Genomic DNA, 23,150 nt, shown 5'->3' with positions numbered 1-23,150 from the left:
TGCTCTGTAAGGAAAGTTCATTGCTCTGTGTCCGTTGTCCCTCAAGCAGGAAACGTTAAACTGAGCTGTGTTAAAGAGGTCCTTCAGTACTTGTTGGGTTCATCTGGTCAGGGTATATAAGCCATCAAGATTTAAAAAAAAAAAAATGAGAAGGACTTAGACACAGGAGATGAGAAATAAAGAATCTTACATTCTTTATCCTCAAGCAGGCAAATAGTAAACGAGTGTATTATCTCCTTCTTTTATTCCCCACTCATTTTCTTTCTTCATCTCTTTCTATAGAAGGTGAGAAAGAGCAGATGGGCAGATGTTGGTTTGAATTGGAAACCAGTCTGCGTATAACTAAGACCAGCACAAGAATGGATATTAGAGTATCCTGGGATGGGGTGCCTAGGTAAAGTCAGGTAGACAGATATAGACAACCTCCCAAATTCCCTAATCTGAGAATAAAGACCTCATTGCATAAAAGGTATAAAACATCTCCCCATGTTCCAAAATGAACCATTTACTCCCAATGGGTGATTTGTAAGCAACACCTTCTTGTGTGACAGATACAACACAAGTAAAAGGGAAGACAAAAGAAAATAATGAATCACTTTTTTTTTTTTTTAAAGATTTTATTTAGTAGGCAGAGAGGTAGGCAGAGAGAGACGGAGAAGCAGGCTCCTTGCTTGTGGAGCAGAGAGCCAGATGCGGGGCTCGATCCCACAACCCTGAGATCATGACCCGAGTCGAAGGCAGAGGCTTAACCCACTGAGCCACCCAGAAGCCCCTGAATCACATTTCTAATACATTATTTTAAATAATGTTTATGATGTTCTTGACATTTTTAACAACATATTTTCTTATTTAGTATTACCTCCATTTTACAAAGGAAGAAACTATGTCACCAATAGGGTTGCTGGATAAAAGAAAGGGTACCCAATTAAATTTGAATTTCAGACAATGAGTAAATTTTTAATATGATGCATCCAAATTAGTATACTTTGCTAGCAAGTGATCACATCAACATTTAAACCTGATTGACTTAACTCCAGCACTTACAGACATTCAGCATCTAAGCATACAAATAAATGAAACAAAACTAAAAGAAAAAACACTCTGTGACACCTGGGTGGCTCAGTGGGTTAAGCCTCTGCCTTCAGCTCAGGTCATGATCTCAGGGTCCTGAGATCGAGCCCTACATCAGGCTCTCTGCTCTACGGGGAACCTGCTCCCTCCCCTCCCTCCCCCACCGCCGCCTGCCTCTCTGCCTACTTGTGATCTCTTTCTCTGTCAAATAAATAAATAAAATCTTAAAAAATACAAAAACAAAAACAAAAACAAAACACTCATCCACAGAAAATAAAATTTTATATTAGTTAAGCTTTGGTCGTAATAAAATTCACTCAGCCTATGTGGGGAAAAAAGGGAGTCATTTTAAGGAAAGTTGTTAGAAACCAAGGAAAATCTTTTTTTTTTTTTTTCCTCCTCACTCTTTTAAACTTACCTGAGTCTTCTTCATCCTTCACTTTTTACAGACTTCTGTTTGTTTTTCATTACATGTGGCAAAATATATTTGCTTGTAATTCCACATTTACAGGTAGAATTATAGATACATCAAAGATTTCACTGGCCTATCTCTGAACCTCAGATTCTAATTTCTGAAAGAAGATATGTAAGTGGGGTCAACTTTGGCTACCCTAGTGGGGTCGCCCGAGCTATTAGTGGCTGAGGAGCAGAGTGCCCCTGCTGAAGGACTTGTCCTCAGAGAAGAAGGGGAAGATGGTTCATTGTCTGGGAAGACATTCTACCAAACATCTACTGCAAAGGCAGTATCATTCCTTTCCCTATTCACTGGGCCATTTTATACACATAGCAGTGTTTATTTCTATTTAGTAGAAACAAAATATTCCTGAGAAAGAAAAGTGGAGATTAGGCCTATGTTTACTTAAAATCCACAAGTCTGCTGTACACATATCGACCAATCTGATTAGCATCTCAGTCAGTTCTCCAAAGTAAAAGGGCATCTCACAAATGATCTCATTTCCAAAACAACAGAGAAATCAGAATGAGCAATTCTTTATTTTTCAGTATTTTAGGGGATTGGGTAACAGAAATGTGGCTAAAGAAATATAGAGGTGTTTACACTATCATCAATGTTTGAGTACTTATATTGCCAGTCTTGATAAAATTGTTAGAATACCCCTAGATTCACGTGCAAAGTGATTCCATAGCTCCAGAAGGAAACACTTCACTTATAAATGGCAACATTTTTTAACAATTTTATTTATTTATTTGAGAGAGAGAATGAGAGAGAGAGCATGAGAGGGGTAAGGGCAGAGGCAGAAGGAGACCCCTTGCTGAGCAGGTAGCCTGATGTGGGGCTCGATCCCAGAATTCCAGGAACATGACCCAGGCTGAAAGCAGTTGCTCAACCAACTGAGACACACAGGTGCCCCTAAATGGAAACATTTTAATACAAGTCACAACACTAGATCCGTTGGCAATATAGTGGATTCTTAATTCATAATGATTGTTCAGACCTTTATTTTATTGAAGTATGGTTGACACACAACATTACAATAGTTGCAGGTGTACAACATAGTAATTCACTCCTTTCTCCCATCCTCCTCCATTCTGACAACCACCAGTTCTCTGTATTAATGGGTCCATTTCTACTTTGTTCATTTGTTTTGTTTTTCCTTATTAAAATTCAAGTGAAATCATATGGTATTTGTCTTTGTCTGACTTATTTCACTTAGCATGAAACCCTCTAGGTCCATCGAACTTATTTTATTTTATTTTATTTTATTTTATTTTATTTTATTTTATTTGGTGACTGAGTAATATTCCTCAGTGTGTGTGTGTGTGTGTGTGTGTGTGTGTACCCATATACACCACATCTTCTTTATTCATTCATCTATTGATGGACACCTGGGCTGTTTTTTATCTTGACTATTTAAATAATGCTGCAATAAACATAGGGTCCACATATCTTTTTGGATTAGTGTTTTTATTTTCTTTAGGTAGATATTCAGTAGTGGAATTACTGGATTATAGGGTATTTCTATTTGTAATTTTTTGAGGAATCTCTACACTGTTTTCTACAGTGGCTACGTTGATTTACTCTATTGACTAAATCTTACCAACAGTGGATGAGGGTTCCTTTTTCTCCACATATTCATCAAAACGTGTTATTCCTTGTCTTTTTGATAATAAGAATTCTGACAGTTGTTAGGTGATATCTCATTATGTTTTGATTTGCACTTCCCTGATGATTAGTGATGTTGAGTATCTTTTCATGTGTGTGTTGGCCATCTGAATGTCTTCTTTGGAAAAATGTCTATTCAGGTCCTCTGCCCACTTTTTTTTTGGATTATTTGGATTTTTTTATGGTAAATTGTATACTTTATATATTTTTAATATTAACCCCTTCTTAGATGTGTCATTTGCAAAGATCTTCTTCTATTCAGAAGGTTGCTTTTTCGTTTTGTTGATGATTTCCTTCACTGTGCCAAAAATTCTTTGGATGTAGTCCCAATAGTTTTTCTTTTTGTTTCTCTTGCCTGGGAAGACCTATCTAGAAAGATGTTGCTCTGACCATTGTCAAAGAGCTTACTATGTATATTTTTGTCTAGAGGTATTATGGTCTCAGATCTCACATTTAGGTCTTTAATTCATTTTTACTTTGTTTTTGTGTATATGGCATAATAAAGTGTTTCAGTTTCATTCTTTTGCATGTAGGTGTCCAGTTTTCCCAGAACCATTTATCAAAGAGATGCTTTCTTTCATTTTATATTCTTGCCTCTTTTAACATAGATTTATCATACAAGTGTCGGTTTATTTCTGGGCTTTCTATTTTGTTCCTTTTATCTGAATGTTTCTTTTTTTTTTTTTTTGCCTATACTGTGTTGTTTAGATTATTGTAGCTTTGTAGTGTACCTTGAAATCTGGAATTGTGATACCTCCAGCTTTGTTTTCCTTTCTCAAGATTGCTTAGGCTATTCACACTCTTCAGTGGCTCCATACAAATTTTAGTGTTATTTGCTATAATTCTATGAAAAATGCTATTGGTATTTTGATAAGGGTTGAATGAAATTTGTAGATTTCTTTGGATAATAGACATTTTAACAATATTCTTTCAACATGAGCATGAAATATCTTCCCATTTGCTTGTATCATCACCAGTTTCCCTCATCAATGTTTTGTTTTGGTTTTTTAAATTAATTGTTTATTTTTTATAAACATATATTTTTATCCCCAGGGGTACAGGTCTGTGAATCACCAGGTTTACACACTTCACAGCACTAACCAAAGCACATACCCTCCCCAATGTCCATAACCCTACCCCCTTCTCCCAAACCCCCTCCCCCCAGCAACCCTCAGTTTGTTTTGTGAGATTAAGAGTCACTTATGGTTTGTCTCCCTCCCAATCCCATCTTGTTTCATTTATTCTTCTCCTACCCACTTAAGCCCCCATGTTGCATCACCACTTCCTCATATCAGGGAGATCATATGATAGTTGTCTTTCTCTGCTTGACTTATTTCACTAAGCATGATACGCTCTAGTTCCATCCATGCTGTCGCAAATGGCAAGATTTCATTTCTTTTGATGGCTGCATAGTATTCCATTGTGTATATATACCACATCTTCTTGATCCATTCATCTGTTGATGGACATCTAGGTTCTTTCCATAGTTTGGCTATTGTGGACATTGCTGCTATAAACATTCGGGTGCATGTGCCCCTTTGGATTCCTACGTTTGTATCCTTAGGGTAAATACCCAATAGTGCAATTGCTGGGTCATAGGGCAGTTCTATTTTCAACATTTTGAGGAACCTCCATGCTGTTTTCCAGAGTGGCTGCACCAGCTTGCATTCCCACCAACAGTGTAGGAGGGTTCCCCTTTCTCCGCATCCTCGCCAGCATCTGTCATTTCCTGACTTGTTTATTTTAGCCATTCTGACTGGTGTGAGGTGATATCTCATTGTGGTTTTGATTTGTATTTCCCTGATGCCGAGTGATATGGAACACTTTTTCATGTGTCTGTTGGCCATCTGGATGTCTTCTTTGCAGAAATGTCTGTTCATGTCCTCTGCCCATTTCTTGATTGGATTATTTGTTCTTTGGGTGTTGAGTTTGCTAAGTTCTTTATAGATTCTGGACACTAGTCCTTTATCTGATATGTCGTTTGCAAATATCTTCTCCCATTCTGTCAGTTGTCTTTTGATTTTGTTAACTGTTTCCTTTGCTGTGCAAAAGCTTTTGATCTTGATGAAATCCCAGTAGTTCATTTTTGCCCTTGCTTCCCTTGCCTTTGGCGTTCCTAGGAAGATGTTGCTGCGGCTGAGGTCGAAGAGGTTGCTGCCTGTGTTCTCCTCAAGGATTTTGATGGATTCCTTTTGCACATTGAGGTCCTTCATCCATTTTGAGTCTATTTTTGTGTGTGGTGTAAGGAAATGGTCCAATTTCATTTTTCTGCATGTGGCTGTCCAATTTCCCCAGCACCATTTATTGAAGAGGCTGTCTTTTTTCCATTGGACATTCTTTCCTGCTTTGTCGAAGATTAGTTGACTGTAGAGTTGAGGGTCTATTTCTGGGCTCTCTATTCTGTTCCATTGATCTATGTGTCTGTTTTTGTGCCAGTACCATGCTGTCTTGATGATGACAGCTTTGTAATAGAGCTTGAGGTCCGGAATTGTGATGCCACCAACGTTGGCTTTCTTTTTCAATATCCCTTTGGCTATTCGAGGTCTTTTCTGGTTCCATATAAATTTTAGCATTATTTGTTCCATTTCTTTGAAAAAGATGGATGGTACTTTGATAGGAATTGCATTAAATGTGTAGATTGCTTTAGGTAGCATAGACATTTTCACAATATTTATTCTTCCAATCCAGGAGCATGGAACATTTTTCCATTTCTTTGTGTCTTCCTCAATTTCTTTCATGAGTACTTTATAGTTTTCTGAGTATAGATTCTGTGCCTCTTTGGTTAGGTTTATTCCTAGGTATCTTATGGTTTTGGGTGCAATTGTAAATGGGATTGACTCCTTAATTTCTCTTTCTTCTGTCTTGCTGTTGGTGTAGAGAAATGCAACTGATTTCTGTGCATTGATTTTATATCCTGACACTTTACTGAATTCCTCTATAAGTTCTAGCAGTTTTGGAGTGGAGTCTTTTGGTTTTCCACATATAGTATCATATCATCTGCGAAGAGTGATAATTTGACTTCTTCTTTGCCGATTTGGATGCCTTTAATTTCCTTTTGTTGTCTGATTGCTGAGGCTAGGACCTCTAGTACTATGTTGAATAGCAGTGGTGATAATGGACATCCCTGCCGTGTTCCTGACCTTAGCGGAAAAGCTTTCAGTTTTTCTCCATTGAGAATGATATTTGCGGTGGGTTTTTCATAGATGGCTTTGATGATATTGAGGTATGTGCCCTCTATCCCTACACTTTGAAGAGTTTTGATCAGGAAGGGATGCTGTACTTTGTCAAATGCTTTTTCAGCATCTATTGAGAGTATCATATGGTTCTTGTTCTTTCTTTTATTGATGTGTTGTATCACATTGACTGATTTGTGGATGTTGAACCAACCTTGCAGCCCTGGAATAAATCCCACTTGGTCGTGTTGAATAATCCTTTTAATGTATTGTTGAATCCTATTGGCTAGTATTTTGTTGAGTATTTTCGCATCTGTGTTCATCAAGGATATTGGTCTATAGCTCTCTTTTTTGATGGGATCCTTGTCTGGTTTTGGGATCAAGGTGATGCTGGCCTCATAAAATGAGTTTGGAAGTTTTCCTTCCATTTCTATTTTTTGGAACAGTTTCAGGAGAATAGGAATTAGTTCTTCTTTAAATGTTTGGTAGAATTCCCCCGGGAAGCCGTCTGGCCCTGGGCTTTTGTTTGTTTGGAGATTTTTAATGACTGTTTCAATCCCCTTACTGGTTATGGGTCTGTTCAGGCTTTCTACTTCTTCCTGGTTCAGTTGTGGTAGTTTGTATGTTTCTAGGAATGCATCCATTTCTTCCAGATTGTCAAATTTGTTGGCGTAGAGTTGCTCATAGTATGTTCTTATAATAGTTTGTATTTCTTTGGTGTTAGTTGTGATCTCTCCTCTTTCATTCATGATTTTATTTATTTGGGTCCTTTCTCTTTTCTTTTTGATAAGTCTGGCCAGGGGTTTATCAATTTTATTAATTCTTTCAAAGAACCACCCTCTAGTTTCGTTGATTTGCTCTATTGTCTTTTTGGTTTCTATTTCATTGATTTCTGCTCTGATCTTTATGATTTCTCTTCTCCTGCTGGGCTTAGGGTTTCCTTCTTGTTCTTTCTCCAGCTCCTTTAGGTGGAGGGTTAGGTTGTGTACCTGAAACCTTTCTTGTTTCTTGAGAAAGGCTTGTACTGCTATATATTTTCCTCTCAGGACTGCCTTTGTTGTGTCCCACAGATTTTGAACCGTTGTATTTTCATTGTAATTTGTTTCCATGATTTTTTTCAATTCTTCTTTAATTTCCCAGTTGACCCATTCATTCTTTAGAAGGATGCTGTTTAGTCTCCATGTATTTGGGTTCTTTTCAGACTTCCTTTTGTGGTTGAGTTCTAGCTTTAGAGCATTGTGGTCTGAAAATATGCAGGGAATGATCCCAATCTTTTGATACCGGTTGAGTCCTGATTTAGGACCGAGGATGTGATCTATTCTGGAGAATGTTCCATGTGCACTAGAGAAGAATGTGTATTCTGTTGCTTTGGGATGAAATGTTCTGAATATATCTGTGATGTCCATCTGGTCCAGTGTGTCGTTTAAGGCCTTTATTTCCTTGCTGATCTTTTGCTTGGATGATCTGTCCATTTCAGTGAGGGGAGTGTTAAAGTCCCCTACTATTATTGGATTATTGTTGATGTGTTTCTTTGATTTTGTTATTAATTGGTTTATATAGTTGGCTGCTCCCACGTTGGGGGCATAGATATTTAAAATTGTTAGATCTTCTTGTTGGACAGACCCTTTGAGTATGATATAGTGTCCTTCCTCATCTCTTATTATAGTCTTTGGCTTAAAATCTAATTGATCTGATATAAGGATTGCCACTCCTGCTTTCTTCTGATGTCCATTAGCATGATAAATTCTTTTCCACCCCCTCACTTTAAATCTGGAGGTGTCTTCGGGCTTAAAATGAGTTTCTTGGAGGCAACATATAGATGGGTTTTGTTTTTTTATCCATTCTGATACCCTGTGTCTTTTGACAGGGGCATTTAGCCCATTAACATTCAGGGTAACTATTGAGAGATATGAATTTAGTGCCATTGTATTGCCTGTAAGGTGACTGTTACTGTATATGGTCTCTGTTCCTTACTGATCTACCACTTGTAGGCTCTCTCTTTGCTTAGAGGACCCCTTTCAATATTTCCTGTAGAGCTGGTTTGGTGTTTGCAAATTCTTTCAGTTGTTGTTTGTCCTGGAAGCTTTTAATCTCTCCTTCTATTTTCAAAGATAGCCTAGCTGGATATAGTATTCTGGGCTGCATGTTTTTCTCGTTTAGTGCTCTGAAAATATCATGCCAGCTCTTTCTGGCCTGCCAGGTCTCTGTGGATAAGTCAGCTGCCAATCTAATATTTTTACCATTGTATGTTACAGACTTCTTTTCCCTGGCTGCTTTCAGGATTTTCTCTTTGTCACTGAGACTTGTAAATTTTACTATTAGGTGACGGGGTGTGGGCCTATTCTTATTGATTTTGAGGGGCGTTCTCTGATCCTCCTGAATTTTGATGCTCATTCCCTTTGCCATATTGGGGAAATTCTCCCCAATAATTCTCTCCAGTATACCTTCTGCTCCCCTCTCTCTTTCTTCTTCTTCTGGAATCCCAATTATTCTAATGTTGTTTCGTCTTATGGTGTAACTTATCTCTCGAATTCTCCCCTCGTGGTCCAGTAGCTGTTTGTCCCTCTTTTGCTCAGCTTCTTTATTCTCTGTCATTTGGTCTTCTATATCACTAATTCTTTCTTCTGCCTCATTTATCCTAGCAGTGAGAGCCTCCATTTTTGATTGCACCTCATTAATAGCTTTTTTTATTTCAACTTGGTTAGATTTTAGTTCTTTTATTTCTCCAGAAAGGGCTTTTATATCTCTCGAGAGGGTTTCTCTCATATCTTCCATGCCTTTTTCGAGCCCGGCTAGAACCTTGAGAATTGTCATTCTGAACTCTAGATCTGACATATTACCAATGTCTGTATTGATTAGGTCCCTAGCCTTCGGTACTGCCTCTTGTTCTTTTTTTTGTGTTGAATTCTTCCGTCTTGTCATTTTGTCCAGATAAGAGTATATGAAGGAGCAAGGAAAATACTAAAAGGGTGGCAACAACCCCAGGAAAATATGCTTTAACCAAATTAGAAGGGATCCCAAATCGTGAGGGGGGAGATAGGGGATAAAAAGAGGTTCAAAAAGGAAGAAAGAAAAAAAAAGAAAAGAAAAGAATTTAAAAAAAAGAAAACAAATAAGAAAAATATAAAAAAGAAAAAATATATATATTGGATAAACTAGTTAAAAAACGTTAAAAAAGAAAAAGGTAAAAGTTAAAAAAAAAATTTACCAGAAGGCGAGAAAAAAACAAAAAATGAAAAAGAAAAAAATTAAATTAACTGCAAGACTAAAAAAAATCACAGGGAAAAAGCCATGAGTTCCGTGCTTTGCTTTCTCCTCCTCTGGAATGCTGCTGCTCTCCTTGGTATTGAAACCTCACTCCTTGGTAGGTGAACTTGGTCCTGGCTGGATTTCTTGTTGATCTTCTGGGGGAGGGGCCTGTTGTAGTGATTCTCAAGTGTCTTTGCCCCAGGCGGAATTGCACCGCCCTTATCAGGGGCCGGGGTGAGTAATCCGCTCGGGTTTGCTTTCAGGAGCTTTTGTTCCCTGAGCGCTTTCCGTAGAGTTCCGGAGGACGGGAATACAAATGGCGGCCTCCTGGTCTCCAGCCCGGAGGAGCTGAGAGCCCAGGGCCCCACTCCTCAGTGCGCCCTCAGAGAACAGCGCCCAGTTACTCCCATCTGCCTGACCTCCGGCCGCGCTCCGAGCTCACCGAGCCTGCGACCGGTTCAAGGTTAACACCGAGCCGTGAGCTTACTGTCGGCTCTGTCTCTGTAGCTGGATTTCCCGTTCCAATACCCGCAAGCTCTGCGACACTCAGACACCCCCGATCCTTCTGTGACCCTGCGGGACCTGAGGCCACGCTGACCCCGCGTGGGCTTCGCCCCGGTTTAGCCTCTGGAGCGATGTCCCTCAGCGGAACAGACTTTTAAAAGTCCCGATTTTGTGCGCCGTTGCTCCGCCGCTTGCCGGGAGCCGGCCCCTCCCCCCGGGGTCTATCTTCCCGTTGCTTTGGATTCACTTCTCCACCAGTCCTACCTTTCAGAAAGTGGTTGATTTTCTGTTTCTAGAATTGCTGTTCTTCTTCTCTTTGATCTCCCATTGAATTTGCAGGTGTTTGCGATGTTTAGATAAGCTATCTAGCTGATCTCCTGCTACGTAATGTAGCGTCAGCCTGCTACTTCTCCACCATCTTGACTCATCCCCCTCTTTCACTCCTTTAATGATTGTTCAATTCCTATTTATATAAAAACTGATATGAAGACAAGAGAAAATATGCAGGGAAATTAGTAATTCATAAACAATATGTAGGCCAGTAGTTTCTAAGTTTTTTTTAGGCTTTGACTCTTTTGAAAATTGGATGAAGTTACATCCTTCCTCCCCAGAAAACTATTATGTCTGTATATTCCACAAAATTCATCATATAAATGGGAGGGAGGTCATGGATCACCTTATAGTCTATCTATTGTCTTCCCTAATTCCTTTTAAAGACCTTCTACAACCATTGGAGTAGTCACCAGAAAGAACCACGGGAAAGAAAGTCACCAGAGGGCAGGGAAATCAGGAGACATGAGTACTTGTTTTAGCTATCTCATTAAACACTTAGAGTCTCCAAGAGAGATTTTAAGAGAATTTGCCCAGCAAATTCATAAAACTTTCCTTCATTTTCCCAGCTCACTTTACTTTTTTATAAAAACAGAAAGTTGAACTAGAGGATTTTGAACATTACTTTTGTATTTATTCATACTAGAAAAGAATTAAACATATTGATGTGATAAAGAATATGGTGATCAGAGACAACTGAAGGGTGGGAAGGATCCCAAGGAAACACAGTTTTAGGAAAGGGAAGTTGGCATGTTCAAGAAAAGGAAGCAATCCAGTATGTTTAGAGAATAGTGAATAAACCACAGGAAGAGTTACATGAGGTGATATTGAAAAAATAGGCAGGATCTGATTAAGTAAGAGTCTTAGACCATGAGAAACAGATTATATTTTATTCTAAGTACACTAAAAAGCTCTTTAACAATTTTAAATAATAGAATGTGTTGTCATTTATATTTTGAAAGATTACTCTGATACTTAAGGTTCCAACAGTGTAACTAATTGAATTCAAATGGATTTTCTTCCTTCTACAAATACTCAGAAATGCTAGGTAAATTTTAACAGAATTTTTAAACATACAGCAGTTTTTTGAAAGAAGTGGAAACTTACAGCCAGAAACAAGTGGGAGGTCATAGTCAGAGAGAGTGTATAAGAGAGATATAAGACTCATACATCTCATACATAGGACTGTTTAGTCAGTGGCTGGGATTGTAATGCCATGTGGAACCAGGAAATACAGATGATACTAAGACCCAATATAGCCATCAACTGGGAAAGATCAGCTTATCTGTGTGAGAGGCAATAAACAAGTTCCTCCTGGCCCAAGAAAGGCACAAAAAAACCTTATCTCTGCTTAGGGATCCTTGTATGAAAAACACCTATTATGAGAAATTGAGGCCCCAAGTTCATATTCTACGTAAATTTAGTATCCAAATTTATACTCTATATGGCAGGAATTTAAAACTGAGAAAGAAATGGAAAAAAAAAATATGGTTCTAGACAAGCAACATTCTGGAGATAATTGGTAGAAAGAAATGAATAATGCTTTGTAGAAAAGAACTTTACAACTTGGGGCAAACAACTCCACTGGTATGAGAGGGGTAGTCATGAATTCAAAAATTTCTAAAAACTGACAATATCCTGCAATAAAAAATTATAAATGAAATGAGGAAATTATCCTCATAAATCAGAGTCAGTGGACAAATCGAATAAGAGGGTTAGTGTGACCCCAGACTTTGGATATTAGAACAATCTGAAAAGACCATAAAATTGATACATTTAAAATTATGAAAAAGGTTAAAAAGATATAATTATAAATCAGAATGGAGAGGAGATTGTGAAAAAATGAGCAGGCAGAGTTGAAAAAGAAGCAGAACTTCTGGAAATAGCTGATTAAATAAAAATTCAGTATGTGGACATAAGCAAAGTTAGATTCAGATAAATCTGGATAATTTATATAAAATGTAAAATAAAGAGATAAGCAAATGGAAAATATGAAAGATTAGTTAGGGAACATGGAAGAGAGAATGAAAAAGTCTAATGTGCAAAGAACTCAATTTCCAGACTCATAAATTTTTTAGAACTGATATAATATAAGAATCCTGAAATATAAGAAGTCAGGTGAGTCATGAACAGGAAAATTAAAATGATTCTACATATAGTCATATCCATACCTGGACTGGAAAGCAGATTCCCTACAAAGGTATTACCATTGAGAAATTGAGAAAAGAAAAAGTAATGGACTGATAATATCAAAATGCTGAGGAAGAAAATAACAAAAATGGTAAAAAATGTGCATACTTATACTATCTAAATTACCATTGAAAGGGGAAGGGCAAACATACAGACAGTTTTAGATAAACAAAGATTGAAAACATAACACTTACAAACCTTGAACTAACAAGGGATATACTTCGAAAGAAGAGAATAAACCCCAAATGATGGAGAAATATATAAAGACCAATGATAAGAAAATAAATGGAATTTTCTGAGGTAAATATAAATACATATCAATTGTAATACTGCTACTACTAATAATATATTTAAAGAGGTGAAAATAAGTTGCAACTAACAGAATTAAATAGAAATAATAGGGGATGTGAAAAAGTGTGATTAAGTAAAATTATTGTAACATCATATGATTGTTCAGGAGGAGGACAGAGGTAATTGTTAACATCAGTATTAGTTAAGTCTTTAGCATGTAAAAAAAAAAAATGGGGAATAAACCTTAAAGACAAAGGGAAGAATATATGACTTCTAAATCAGTTGAGAGAAACTAATCAGTAAAGGGACAAAAAAAAAAAAAAAAGAAAAAGAAAGGAATCCAAAAATGCCGACTCAATTCATGAGAAACCAGCCTTTTTTTGGAAAAGGAAATTAAAAGAATAGCATATAGGAAAATATGTAAAGGGTAGTAAGAAATACAAATACATAAGATATTAAATAAATGTAAATGGACCAATCTTGTTACATAAAGAATAAAGATTTTCTGATTAGATTTTTAAAAATTATATGCTGTTTATAGCATGAAATATAATGATTCACAAAGTATAAAATTGAAAGAAAATAAAGGGATATACTAGAAAAATATGTACCAAATCAAGTGGTACTATTAATATCAGATAAAGTATACCTTAAATTAAAAATCATTACTGAAGAAAATAATTTCATTTTGTAACTGAAATATTAATCCTTAACTAAATCATGCATATAAGATAGCCTTAAAATATTTAAAATAAAAATTGACAAAATCATAAAGAAAAATTGGGAAATCAATCATAGGGAAGAATTTTAACACGCTTTTCTCAAAATGATAAATCAAGCAGAAAAATAATTATGCCTTGCATAGAATAATACAAACTAGTTAACTAGCTTGATCGAATGGTGGTAGATAGATGATGATAGATTGATGATAGATAGATAGATGATAGGTAGATACATAGATAATCTAACAAGTAGCAAATGGACATTCTTTTCCAGCATACATATTCTATGTTTTCATTTCCTATGGAGTCATCAACAAGGTCAGGCTTAATGAACCAATGATACCATATCAACCATATTACAATAAAATTAGAAATTGTTAACAAATATCCAGACCTCAACAAATAAAATTTGCTAACATATTTGGAAATAAAACAAGAAAAATTTTTAATCAGCCATGGGTCAAATTTAAAACTTCATAATGGATATTATGACCTTTTGAAATCTAAATGATAATTGAAAGCCTATGTATTAAAATTTGTAGTGTGCTTCTCCAACAAATGGTGATGGGAACACCAGATAAACACATACACCTGCAAAGAATGAATTGGGACCCTTATCATTACATCATGTACAAAAACTAACTCAAAATAGATTAAAGACCTAAATATAAATCCCCAAACTATAAAACTTCTAGAATAAAAAATAGGGAAGGGAAAAGCTTCACGACATTGGATGTGACACCAAAAGCACAGACAACAAAAGCAAAAATAGAGAAGGGGACTACATCAAACTTAAAAACTTTTGCACAGCAATGGAAACAATCAACATAGTGAAAAGGCAACCAATGGAATGGTAAAAAATATTTTCAAATCATACAACTGATAAGGGGTTAATATCCAAAGTATTTAAAGAACTTCTGCAACTCAACAACAAAGAAACATAAACAATCCAATTTAAGAATGAACAAATGACCTCAATAAACACTTTTCTAAGAAGACATACCGATGGCCAACAGGTACATGAAGAGATGCTCAGTATCAGTAATCATCAGGGAAATGCAAATCAAAACCACAATTGAAATACCAACTTACATCCCCTAGGATGGCCACCATCAAAAAAGAAAAAAAATTACATATTGATGAGGATGTAGAGGAATTGGAAATTTGCACATTGTTGGTAGGAACATAAAATGGTGCAGCTGCTGTGGGAAAGTAGGTTCCTTAAAAAGTTAAAAATAGAATTTTACCTTAAGATCCAACAATCCCATTTCTGGGTATTTATACTCCCAAACTGAAAACAAGATCTTGAAGAGATGTTTGCACACCGATGTTCACTGCAGCATTATTCACAAGAGCCAAGAGGTGGAAGCAAACTACATGTCCATCAATGAATGAATGGATAAAGAACATGTAGCATATACACATAATGAAATACTCTTCTGCCTTAAAAAGAAGAAAATTCTATCATATAATAGAACATGGATGAACCTTGAGAATATCATGCTAAGTGAAACAGGCCAGTCACAAAAAGACAGGTACTGAATATTCCACTTATATAGGCTATCTAAAGCAGTCAAATTCTTAGCAATAAAAGGAGAATGATAATTGTCAGGACTGAGGGAGAGAAAAAAATGGAGTTATTGATCAATGGACAAGTTTCAGTTTTGCAAGATGAAAAAATTCTAGAACTCTGTTGTATGACAATGTGCTTCTAGTTAACACTGTATGTACTGGATGGCACATTGAAAAATGGTTATAGTGGTAAATTTTATGTTTGTGATCACAATAAAAAAATAATTACAGTAAACATAAAAATCAGTACAAAAAGTGAATTTCTAATCTTATATGTATATATAGAAATAGATAAAAATTAATTAAAAATTCATGAGTTAATTGCTCAGTTTAGCAAATTAAAGAAATAATAGTAAAGTAATATAAATCTAAAGAGATTTCACATCATGTTCGTTATCTCCCAGTGTACTTGACTGGAACAGGAAACCAGAACACCAATCCAGAGTCTACTTTACTCAATAGCTAAGTTTTTGTTATTTTGAAAAATAGCAAAAATGCCCTCTATCAAATGGATTGTTAGCCTGAAGAGACATGGGAGTAACATTTGAATAGAACTGAGGAGTAGAGCAGTTAGGTTAAGATGAAGAAGCTGGAGGAGAATAAGCAAAGCTTTCTTTAAGATTTGCTGTTCAAAAAGCTATGTGTAGAATGAAACTCGACCGTTCTCTTACACCATACACAAAGATAAACTCGAAGTGGATAAAAGACCTCAACATGAGGCAGGAATCCGTCAGAATCCTAGAGGAGAACATAGGCAGTAAGCTCTTCAACATCGGCCACAGCAGCTTCTTTCAAGATATGTCTCCAAAGGCAAAGGAAACAAAAATGAAAACTTTTGGGAATTCAAAAGATCAAAAGCTTCTGCACAACAAAGGAAACAGTCAACAAAACAAAGAGGCAACCCACAGAAAGGGAAAAGATATTCGCAAATGACAATACAGACAAAGGGCTGATCTCTAGGATCTATAAAGAACTCCTCAAACTCAACACACACAACACAGATAATCATGTCAAAAAATGGGCTAAAGACATGAACAGACACTTCTCCAATAAAGACACAAATGGCTAACAGACACATGAAAAAAATGTTCATCATTACTAGCCATCAGGGAGATTCAAATCAAAACTACATTGAGATACCACCTTACACCAGTTAGAATGGCCAAAATTAACAAGACAACAAACAACAAGTAGTGGAGAGGATGTGGAGAAAGGGGAATCCACTTACACTGTTGGTGGGAATGCAAGTTGATAGTCTCTTCGGAAAACAGTGCGGAGATAGATTCCTTAAAAAATTAAAAATAGAGTCACCCTATGACCCTGCAATTGCACTACTGGGTATTTACCCCAAAGATACAGATGTAGTGAAAAGAAGGGCCATCTGTACCCCAGTGTTCATAGCAGCAATGGCCACATTCACCAAACTGTGGAAAGAACCAGGATGCCCTTCAACAGATGGGATAAGGAAGATGTGGTCCATATATACTATGGAGTATTATGCCTCCATCAGAAAGGATGAATACCCAACTTTCGTATCAGCATGGATGGGACTGAAAGAGATTACACTGAGTGAAATAAGTCAAGCAGAGAGAGTCAATTGTCATATGGTTTTGCTTATTTGTGAAGCATAAGGAATAACATGGAGGACATGGGGAGAGAAGGGAGTTGGGGGAAATTGGAGGGGGAGACAACTCATGACAGACTGTGGACTCTGAAAAACAATCTGATGGTTTTGGAGGGGCAGGGGGTGGGAGATTGGGTGACCCTGGTGGTGGGTGTTATTGAGGGCACGTATTGCATGGAGCACTGGATGTGATGCATAAACAATGAATTCTGGCACACTGAAAAGAAATTTAAAAAATAAATAAAAATTAAAAAATAAAAATAAAAACAGCATTTGTGACACCAAAAAAAAAAAAAAAACGTGGTCCCCCAAAGAACAATATCTACGTTACTTGAAAGTGGGTTCCAACCCAGAACTCCTGGATCAGAATCAGCATTTTAATGAGATCTGTAAGTAATCCATACATTCAAGTTTGGATTTATATATACGTGTGTGTGTGTGTGTGTGTGTGTGTGTGTGTGTAAATACATATATATATATGGCATATATACATATATGTATTTGTAAAATAAATAGATATATAATATATACATATATGTAATATGTGTCCATATAGACATATACACATATACATAAATGCACACATAGATTACATGTATTACAATATATGTATATGTAATGTGTAATATATATTTAATATATACTAAATATCCTCCTATTCACACACATACACATGCATACATATGTAACTACACCCACATACATAGTGGCTTCTGGAAAATTTGAAGATTTGGTTTTAATGAAAACTGCCTCCTTCAACATCTAGCTATTTGGCATATTAACTCCTATTTAAGACCTACGGTACATTCCAAACACCTCTAATGAACTATAAAATCCTCGAGCTGAGTACCTTCAAACTGTAAAGGAGTTAATGGAGGTTGGAGTTCAGTGAAGCTGGTGTGTAGTTTCCTGGAGGGACAATAACCCACACCTCAAAGCCATGAGTTGTTTCTTCCATGCCAGAAGACAAAAGAGCCCCACCTCGACAAGTAATGTTAACATCAGTTTTTCAATTAGATTGGCATGCTTTGGGAGTCCTGAAAATTGAGGAGGAGGGGGGACAGGGAGAGGCAGGAGGCTGCTGGGGATGGGAGGGAGAGGGAGAGAAGGCTGTAACACTAATGACGGTTGAAAGAATACAGGATGAGTCCAGCCACTGCGTGCTGGAAAAAAAAAGGTGCCTGAGCAGCTGATGCTAAGTTCAGACTAAACTAACTGCAAGTCCCGTGGGGACATCACAAGGTAAACCTGATCGTCTCTGTCATTTACAATCATTATCAGGCAGGCTGCTTCTGTAATTTTACTGGGGAGCCAATTAAGAGATCCTTGAAGCTAGGGGGAAATGTCCCAGCCCTCCTCTTGCTTTTGAAAAGGAGAAAGGTATGTTTTGTACTGCGTCTCCTGACTGCTTCTGGGAAAGACAGGAAAGGGAGGTGACTTCAGACAATGCAGGGGCTCCTCAGGTCAGGGGACTGGTTGAAGTCAGACTTCTCTCTGCCTTAATGTACTCTTTTCGGTAGCAACCTAAATCAGCCTCTGGATAGTCCAGTGAGCCTTGTTTCTTTCTTTTTTTGAGATATGAAAATGCTAACTACCTTTCACTCTTTCTTGCCTTCAAGGAAATATCTTAGCATCATTTCATCTTGCAAGAAATCAAGGAAATGCTGGCTGATGGCCCTGGGAAGAAGGCAGTAAAGAAAGGCCACTCGAATTTATCATTCAATCCCATCTTTCCCTTGTAACATCCTGGCTCTTGCCCTCCTGTCACAGACAGACTTTTTCACTGGCCCACTACCTGCACTACTTTATTTCCACATCTCTGATTACATTACTTAAGCTACCCCAACCTGGCTGTCATCTCCATTATTCTACTAAAAATACTCTTTCAAGATCACTAATGACACTTCAGTCACTCAATATAGAAGAATTAGAACAGTTAATTGGCACAGGCATCTTCCCTTCCAACCTGAAACATTGTCTTCTCTTGATTTCCATGGTACAATAATCTCCAATTTTCCTTTTCCTTTTTTGAATATGCATTCTCATATCATTCAGCTCTCCTTTTATACAACACAATTAGGTATTAGCATTTCTCAAAGCTTGATTATGGACCTCCTTCTTTTTTACTCTCAGGGATCACTGGGTTATCCAAATAATTAAAGAAAATTGGAGAGTGTATACCTGAAATTAAAAGAACAGGAACAACTTATCTTTAGTCATTATTTCCATGTAAGAATGTGGGCCCAGTTTTTCCAGAGAAATTGAGAATTCTGATTTTTATATAAAAATACTATGCTTTTTAATTTTTTATAGTTATGATAGGGTAGCTGTAGCAGACCAACCCTCACTCCAAAGGAAAAAAATTTTAAACTGTATAAAAATTGTTTTGAAATTACCTGTTCAAAGTAATCATAAAGCAACACATTAAGTAAGATCTTGAAAGGCTAAGAGCCAAGAGAAAAGAACACTGAGTGAGCTTACTAGTCTCTGCTGTTTCTCCCCCTACTAATTGGCACCAAGTGGGAGGTCAAGTTGAATTTTAAAGCTAAGAGCTCTCAGAGATCTGATAGGGCTGAGAGGAAGAAAAGTGGAGTTGAGGGTTGTCAAGGCAGCTAGGAATTAGGGGGACTACATTTGGAAGAAAGAGAATTGGAGAACTGTGAGCATGACTTTCTGTGCTTTCTTTTTTCCATGAGGATATTGTAGGGGCCTACTTAGCCAGAGCAACTCCATCTCAGTTAAACAGCCATTTTGTTGTTTATGCAGTAAAACTTAAACTGACCCTGCCCCCCCCCCCCCCGAGGAAGAACTTACTTAAAAGCAAGTCTGGGAAACCAGTAAAATGTGGTGGACCAGTCCCTGATAACAGAGCCCAAATACAAGGACGAGTCAGGCCACGTGAAGACAATCTCATTGGCCAGGCTCAACCACATGGCCTTTGCTCTATAAAAGCTAGTCTGTGAAGCTGGGGTGGTTGCTCTCTCCGTAAGACATGGCCTGGGCTGGTCAGTTTGATTCTTGGTGCTGGCATGAAATAAAGCTTTGCTTGACTTTTGTTTTGTATTAGTCTCACTCCTTTGATCACGGACCCCATCAGATAGTATTTATTCCTAACATTTTCAATGTAAGAGGCTGAGAAGCCAGGAAGAAAAGACCAGTTAAGAAGCTAAAAAGCTAAGCAGAGTTTTGCCAGTCTCAACATGCTGGGGAGGGAGAAATTGGCATTCAAGGCCTGGCAAGGGGATGATCCCAGGTAAACATCCTTTCAGTTGATGTTCTTTAAATGTCCTACTTGAGGATTACTTCAAACTAGAAATAGAATAGCTCTCACAAAGCCTGAAGTCAGCCTCTGTGCTTCCCATTCCCTGATTGTATCAAGATGATCAATCCCTCCTGTAATGACCTGTAAGTAACAAAATGAATAAACACTCTCTGCTGAAAGTTAGCATTATTCAGAGTTTCTACAAAGTAGTCAGCACTCTATAAAAATGATTGGAGTCAATTTTACCTTTCCTTAATTTATGTTTTTCTTTAGCAACCTAAATTAGCTTCTAGATGGGCCCTCAAGTTTGGTTCCTTCTAGTTGCTTGAGATATGGCAACATTGATAGTGTCTTTCATTTCCTTTTTACCCTTAAGAAATAAATAAGTAAAATAATTACCATGAATGACAATAGACTCAAATGACCAAAAACCAGGAGAAAAGAAACAGACAATGGAGACTACCTATAGATAATCTAGAGCTAATACAGTAGACTTACTTTAACTGTGATTAACATGTTTAAGAAATTGGGTGATAGCAGGGTGCCCAGTGGCAGTGAGAAGGGGTGACTCTAGTATCAAAGGTACAGGGATTTTACCTGCTTTTTAGCCACCAAGAAGACAGATCAGGAAGCTATTGCAAGAACGTTCCAAAGGAATGCTGAGCTGTTTCAGTGCCCAGGCCAGCTGGACAAAGTGGAGCACCATGGCAGAAAAGAGGCCTGGAAAGGGGCCTCCACAGATGCCAGATGGAAGATCACTATCCATTGGTGGGTGCACAGGTTCATTGTATGGCCCTGAGCCAGCTCCATAAGGCACTGAATGAAATCAGAGACATCCAGAAGTCCCTTGATGATGTCAGCAAAGACTGGAGACAGAGTAATAGTGACACTGAGAGCCTCAAGTACGTGAAGCGTGCTATGATGTGGCAAAGCCAGATCACTACAGCTTCAGAGATCCTCAAGAACATCTCAGGACCCCAAATTGTGAGGGAAACCCAGGACCTCATTGTACTAGGGACATTCCTGCAAGCCCACTGAGAGCTGGTGGACCTGGAGTGCTCATTCCCAAGAAGAGCTGATGTATAAGCCATCCCACATGGACAGAGGGAACATGCAAAGCATGACTCTTATCCATGGCTTTACTTTGGGAGCATTCAGGGTCTCTCAGATGAGCTGGCCAAGCGATGTGTATGGTGCTGCAGAGTTTGCTGGTCATTGTCTTCTGTGACCCCCGCTGCTAGTCTCAGTTTTCAGGATCAGAAAAAAGGAATAAATTAACCAATGTGTATCTGACCAAAAAGACCAACTAGCTTGGTTTATCCCCAGAGGCCCAAGAATTGCAAGGAGAAAATGGTTGCCATCTTGGATGGAACCATGAATACTAGAATTGGGGCTACACAGGCAGACCCCAAGGATTCCAACAAGATGTGGTTTCTCTGCCACCCAGAAATCATAAGGAAGTATGTCCTGGATAACCCATCATTGCCAAAATCCTGATAGTTGAGTGTTTCCCTGACCATTATGAGATTTTCAGAAACCATCTGAAAATGTACCACCAGGCTCTGAGAAAATGGATGCAGGAGCCTTAGGTCAGAAGATCTAGACGCAAAAGAGCTCACGCCTGTGGTTGACATGGCTCTCAAACACCTACACATGCACAGAGATGACCGGGAATGTGGAATTGCCTCAAAAGTAGATATCCATCTCCTGGAAACTTTACTTTCTCTAAAATAGTCTCTGATCTTCTCCACAGGTAGATGTCAATTCTCACTTCAGACATTATTACCTGGCTGCAAAAAGCACTTGAAACAGACAAGAAAGACTGGGTAAAACATGCTGAGCCTGAAGCATGACTAAAGTGGGTACCAGCAGGTAACACTCCCTTCGACATTTTGGAAAAAATTTTTGATGTTGATGCTCAGATAAGTGAAAACAAAGGTTTGTGATGCAAACTGGTCTGTGTCTTCAGCAAATGAATTCTTTGTTAAGTAGATGCAAAGAAGTTCAGTTTTATAAAGAAGAGCTGAGAAGTCGACAAATGCCCACACTAGGTTCAATATATGATAACCATCAACTGTCAGAGTTTTGAAGAATTTATAGTTGGTTTAAAAAAGGAGTATTTTTTCAAAATGAAATAGAAGAGGGTATATCCCTGAGTCAACCAAACATGAATGGGATTTCAGACACCATTGCAAAGGAGGGCTGCAGCAGCCTGCTGGGGGAGATCTTCCTGGACCTGGAGCAACATCTCAATGAGTTGATGACAAAGAAGTGGCTGTTAGCATCAAACACTGTAAAAAATCCCCTATCTCACTGTGGACGAATATTTCAATGATTTTGCCAAAGTCAAAAAGCCATATAAAAAGAAGAGGATGGCAAGTGGACCTATGGGCCATCACGCAGAAGGGCATTTCATTCTGGAGCACAGGGAGGTTCTGAGGGGATGGTCAGGGAGGCTGAGCAATTCCACTTCTTGTTCCAGCAGCTGGTTTGTGGATTTGGTGAAGATATAGGTGGACATGGTGACATTATCATTGCCGCTGCAGAAGTCATTAAGATTACTGACCCTTCTCTGCTCTATGTGGACATCTCACTGATCAGCAAACAGCCAGACTTTAGGGATGACCACATCAGCATGCTCCTGGGTGTGTGAGGGGACACTGGCCCAGCAGGACACAAAGCACACTATGATCAAGACTCTGGAATAGGGCCCAATGCAGTTCAAGGAAATCATAGTTGCTAGTATGAATATGGAAGAGCTTTTCAAATAACCTGTCAGTTTTCAGCTTTATGTACATTATTTGCTCTCATCAAACCTACCCTCATAAATATTAAAGCAAAAGTGACTCTTGAGGGGTCACATTAGATGTTTTAGTCCATTGTACCTATCTCTTGAAGGGCTAAGCATGTTTGCGAGGTACCCTCACACAAGGCTTCTTGAAGAAAGCATTACACTGCTGGTTGTGATTCTTCAAGTTCTCTCATTTTTGTTGTATGAATTTTTCTGAGGCAGAATTCTGATGTAAAATGCCTATTTATT

General features: G+C 37.9%; 1 pseudogene; it reads left to right on the top strand.

Annotated features, from left to right (window-relative positions):
* The first annotated feature begins 19,840 nt into the window (after positions 1-19,840).
* On the top strand, positions 19,841-22,445 carry LOC116582040 (annotated as a pseudogene).
* Positions 22,446-23,150: the final 705 nt, after the last annotated feature.

This window comes from Mustela erminea, chromosome 21, assembly GCF_009829155.1.
Source record: "Mustela erminea isolate mMusErm1 chromosome 21, mMusErm1.Pri, whole genome shotgun sequence".
Classification (NCBI taxonomy): Eukaryota; Metazoa; Chordata; class Mammalia; order Carnivora; family Mustelidae; genus Mustela; species Mustela erminea.
This window is presented reverse-complemented; position numbering and strand designations above follow the sequence as displayed.